The sequence below is a fragment of the Carlito syrichta genome, unplaced genomic scaffold (assembly GCF_000164805.1).
Source record: "Carlito syrichta isolate Samal-C Ts95f unplaced genomic scaffold, Tarsius_syrichta-2.0.1 Scaffold309214, whole genome shotgun sequence".
Classification (NCBI taxonomy): Eukaryota; Metazoa; Chordata; class Mammalia; order Primates; family Tarsiidae; genus Carlito; species Carlito syrichta.
Genome location: NW_007253310.1, coordinates 125,983 through 131,498, shown reverse-complemented (window position 1 = coordinate 131,498; position 5,516 = coordinate 125,983). Strand labels below are relative to the sequence as shown.

The following is a 5,516-nucleotide window of genomic DNA, read 5'->3' as shown; positions in this document are numbered from 1 at the left end:
CTGAAGGACTTCTTAGAACCTTTATCTACTAATTTGCACTATGAATTTCTAAGAGTAGGATACGGTATGTAAAAATGTTGATAGAAACACATTAATATCTGGTGTTGGCTGCTGCTGCGCCCCAGTCTGTGAGCCATCCTGGGAGCATGCATCTCTTTCTGATGTCCCCAGATACCACTCTCCTCTCTCTGCCTTCTGCAGCGACTTCCCAGGGTTCCATGACACGACAGTCTAATGACTCCAGTGGATAGAAGAATCAACAGAGCACCTTGATGGCACAGAGTAGAGCCCACTGCAGCCAAGAATACACAGCTGAGATGCGAATACTCTATTTGCTATCCAGCATTCTGCAGTTTTCTCATGGTGAACTCTTGATGAATTGGACTCCTGGTTGCTGGCAACTTCTGGGCTGGGGAAATGGCTATGATCAGACCAGGGTTTAGAAGGCAGTATTTTTGTTGATTGAAGAGGAGGTGTTCTTGCTGTAAAGACTCATAGCTGTCGTCTTTGCTGTGCTTCTATTTTGTGAATTTTTAATCTATTACTTAGTGCTCTTTTGGTGTAATGGACTTGAGGTGAAAACTTCAGCCTACGATGGTGAATGAGCCACACTTGCGCTTGTGCTGAAAGCCATGTTTCTGGCTGATACACCTGCTTGGGGGAGTCTGAGGCCACTGGCTAGACAAATTATGAAGGAAATGGCAAATGGAGAGAGTCTTTCACAGGGCACTGTGGCTGCTGCAGTCAGAAGTCTCTTCATTCTGTGAGATGTCTTGGATGAAGGGAAGTGAAGCTCTGCCCAGACCTGGGTGGATGATGTGGCATGGTTTCAGAAAATCTTCAGACACCCAAGTCACATGCAGCGGAAGGTAGTCGCTGGCAACCATGGCATTGGCTTCCACTATGCGATGAGCACATACAAAGTAAAACAATTTGGGGAAGTTTTCAACTCTGAAAGGCTGCTTTCTTGGAAAAGCATTAACTTTGTGATGGTCAATAGCATCATGCTGGAAGGGGATGGCTGTGGCATCTGTTCTGAAGCAGAAGCTAAACTCATTGAAATTTCCCACAGGCTGAATTGCTCCCAACAGAAACATGGTTCCAACCAGTGCCGACGCAGGCAGCTGCTACCCACGTCCATCCCTGTCCTCCTGCTGAATTTTCTGCTCTATTGGAGAAGTGATGCTAATTGTTCTGAAGATGATACTGCTCCTTCCGAGGAAAGGAAAATCCCATTTGAGGAGAAATATGATGTGCTTTCTAGCAAGGCTTCACAAAAACTGCTGTGGTGGCTCCGGCCACGCCTGGTCCTCAGCAGCCATACTCACAGTGCCTGCAAGGTGCTCCACGGGAGAGGACTCCCTGAACTCAGCATCCTGTCTTTCAGTTGGAGGAACAGAAACAACCCCAGTTTCATCACGCAGCATAATGTCCACTGACCATGCCCTCTCCAAGTGCTACCTCCTGCTCTAGGACACGGTTCTTGGTCCCTGGTGGTACACACTTGCTCACTTTGAGTTGTTAGCCTCATCTTTTCCTTTTGGGTAGAACCTGCCCAGAAAGTGTAAGATAAGGTGAAGAGTGAGCAATGCTTGCATTTAAAAAAAAATGTTTTTGTAAAGATGGGGTACAATTCAGGGCTAGGTATACAAATGTTCACTATGCAGGTACCCTTGTTGATGAGGTGTGTTCCCCACCCCGCCTTCCTCTGGCAGTTTCCCACTACTGCCAATCCCTTTCTTATAGTATTATGACAATTGTTCAAGGTCTGCTTATGAGTGAGAACATGTGGTACTCAGTTCTTTGTTTCTGTAATAGATCATTCAGTATTGTAGACTCTAAGTCCATCAAGTGACTGCGAAGTCCTTCTTTATCGCTATGTAATATTTCATGTATATGTACCACATTTTCTTATCAAATCCTTTTTCAATGGGCAGCAGGGTTGGTTCCATGTTTTTGCTTTTGTGAATAATGCTGCAATAAACATGCATGTGAGCCGGGCTCGGTGGCTCAGCCTGTAATCCCACGCCTTTGGGAGGCTGAGGTGAGTGGATTGCCTGAGCCCGCGGGTTCGAGATCCGCCTGGGCAGCGAGACCTCATCTCTACAATAAATCAAAAAACCAGCCGGGCATGGTAGCGCATGACAGTAATTCCGGCTACTTGGAAGGCTGAGGCAGAAGGATCACCAGAGCCCAGCAGGTGGAGGCTGCGGTGGCCAGGAGCGACCACTGCACTCCAGTCTGGGCAACAAAGTGAGGCTCCAACTCAAAAAAATAAATAAATAAACATGCATGTGTAAGTATCTTTTTCATAGTGTGACTTGTGTTCCTCCAGGTATATTCCTAGCAGAGGGATTGTGGGGTCGTATGGAAGGTCGATTTTTAGATCTTTTAGAAATCACCACACTGTTTTTCACAGAGGTTGTACTAGTTTACACTCCCACCAACAGTGTAGAAATGGCATCCTCTGCAGTATCTGTTGTTTTTTGAGTTATTGATGATGGCCATCCTGACTGGAGTTAGGTAATATCTCAGTGTGGTTTTAATTTGCATTTCTTTGATGATTAATGAGGCTGAGCATTTTTTCATGTATCTCTTGGCTACTTGTATGTCTTCTTTTGAGAAGTGTCTATTCATATCTTTTGCCCACTTTGTAGTGGGGCTGATTGTTTTTTTCTTCTGGGCACATTTGAGTTCCTTGTAGATCATAGATGTTAGGCCTTTGTCAGATATACAGTTGGCAAATATTTTTTTTCCATTCTGTGAGCTGTCTCCCTGCTCTCTTGATGGTTTCTTTGGCTTTGCAGAAACTTGTCAGTTTGATGAGGTCCCACTTATCTATCTTAACTCTTATGGTATGGGCACTTGGGGTTTTGATCAAGAATTGGTTGCCAGTTCCAATTTCTATAAGAGTGTGTCCTGAATTTTCGAAGTTTCTTATAGTTTAAGGTTTTACATTTAGCTCTTTGATACAGTTAGAGTTGATTTTTGTGTATGAGGATAGGTAGGGGTCTTGTTTTAATCTTCTGCATGTGGTCAGCCAGTTTTTCCAGCACCATTTATTGAATATTAACTATCAAAGCCAAAGAGATGGAACTTGGGCAGAGATTATATTTGAGTCATGTGGACAATAAGACCGAATGTGCCATCTGTGCACATCACAGAAATTCTTAATAATTGATGTGAGTTACCGCAGAATAAAGTTGATTGTACTGTTCTCATGCTATAAAAATGGAACATATACTCTGCAATGAATCTGTTTTCTCATTTTTTATCAAATATATGCATCATCAAAGGTTGTATCTGGACAGTATGTAGATACTATTGATGCTGCCACTCACATGCATGACAGCTCCTGCTTCCCCAGAAGGACCTAGCAGACCCCATACATGCTTGGGATTACATGTGTACACAAATACTGGATTTGCTTCCTGTCTCCCGTAAGGTGTGTTAGGTCACACACCTAGTGGGGGCCTCCAGATTGTTAGGTCAGGCCTGCGGGGGGCGGGGGTGTCTGGTGTACAATCTGATGCCGCATGAAAGATGCAAATAATTGTACAGAAGTTAGATTCAAAAACATAGTGTATTTGAAAACCTAAATTAGAAAGAGAGGGAAAGAGGAGATTCACCTCCCCAAGGCAGGGGAGAGGAGTCTAACCCAGGAAACATGGCCTGGCCATAGCTCAAAGAGCACATGGCCACACCATTGTGAAGCAAGGTTGTGGTCACTGACAACTCAAGGTTAAGTCCTTTTAATCCTTCCCTTTAATGGAGGAAGTTCACTAAGGTGATTGTGTGATGGTCTGCTCCACATCATCACAAAGGGGCAGGTAAGATGTCAGGTGACCAACGAGTAGCAGGCTGACGAGTGTGTTAGTCACATGATTGATACCTTGGTGGTGGGCTAGATGGGAGGAAACAAGGAAAGGGACTTTTCCTGCAAGATACTTGTCAGACATTTCCAATCCATAAACTTTTGTAGCAAAATGTTGGTCTTATTATCATTTCTATGGCTTTGGCCAGCTAAAGGTTGATCTTTGACCTTCTGCTTTTTGACAAGGAAACTGAAAGTTTCTTAGAGATTATTATGCTAAATCATGAGTTGAAAGGTTGTTCTGTCCTTGTCTTGCATCTGATGGAGATTTGCCAAGGGGGTGAGGTAGGCTGCCAGCTTGGCCTGCAGTGAAATATCTGAAAGCTTCCTAAAATCTGCCTATCGGCAATGTATCTGTCTATGTCTAACCTGTGCTGAATTCAAAGCAAAGCAAAAATGGTTATGCTGAGGCAAAATGTGAACTAAGTTTATTCTAAGTTTATCAGGGTCCCTCCTTTCAACGTGGTTCTCAAATTCCTAACAGTATAAAGCCATACTCTTAAAAGTTCAGACATGATATGCAGGAACACATTGGTTTTATAGACTTTTGTACTTTAGTGCTAAAGTAATGGAATGAGATTTTTAGATAAGTGTAATTTTCTCTCCAGAAGACCAAGTTGTTACATCTGAATTTAATGCCTGTCAGTGATCAAAAGAAACTTGAAAATGGAATAGGATATAACTCCTGGTACTTTTCTTAGTAATTTTAAGTCAAATGAAATGTATTCTGTTTTTTTTTTTCCTAATAGTCTGGCTGTGTAATTTGAGGGTAATTGTTGAGTGCATACAACATACTTCACTTTTTTGGTGGAGGTATACTTCTTCAGTTTTCTTCATGATTTATTTTGACAGTGCAATATCTCACTCATATGATGTGTTTCCATTTTATTTGTCGCAGTTCAGCTAAGACTGATGAGAAGATGACGGGAGGGGCAGGAAGACAGTAATGAGATAAAATATGTGTTTGCTACACTGACTGTCTAAAGTCGTCATCCTTTCTTTCATGGAAAAGTAGGGTTTAAATCTAGTTGAGTTGATAGAGGAATATAAAATGCTGATTTATAGTGTAAGCTTTAAAATAGTAAGTAGAAACTAAAGACTAAGGGAATGAGTTATGTAACATAGGCTGTCACATCTCTAAACTTGTGTTGTTGAAAATGTAACTTGGGTAGGATGGACAACTTAACAATGTTGATTCTTCAGATCCATGAGCATGGAATATTTTTCCATTTGTTTGTGTCATCTTTTATTTCTTTGAGCAGTGTTGTGTAGTTTTAATTATAAAGGTCTTTCACTTCTCTGGTTAGGAAGATGCCAAGGTATTTCATTTTTTTTGTTGTTGTTGCTACTGTGAATGGGATTGTGCTTTTTACTTGGTATTCTGCCTGCTTGTTGTTGGTGTATAAGAATGTGACTGCCTTTTGCATGCTGATTTTGTGCTCTGGGATTTTGTCAAAGTCTTTTATCAGTGCAAGAACGTTTTTGACAAATTCTCTTGGATTTTCAAAATATAGAATCATATTGTCAGCAAAGAGGAATAACTTGACTTTTTCTTTTACTATTTGGATGCCCCTTGTTTCCTTCTCTTGTCTGATTGCTCTAGCTAGGACTTCCAACACTATGTTGAACAGGAGGGATAAAA

At 41.9% G+C, this 5,516-nt stretch overlaps 1 pseudogene; it reads left to right on the top strand.

Annotated features, from left to right (window-relative positions):
* The first annotated feature begins 417 nt into the window (after positions 1–417).
* LOC103269406 lies at positions 418–1,473 on the top strand (annotated as a pseudogene).
* Positions 1,474–5,516: the final 4,043 nt, after the last annotated feature.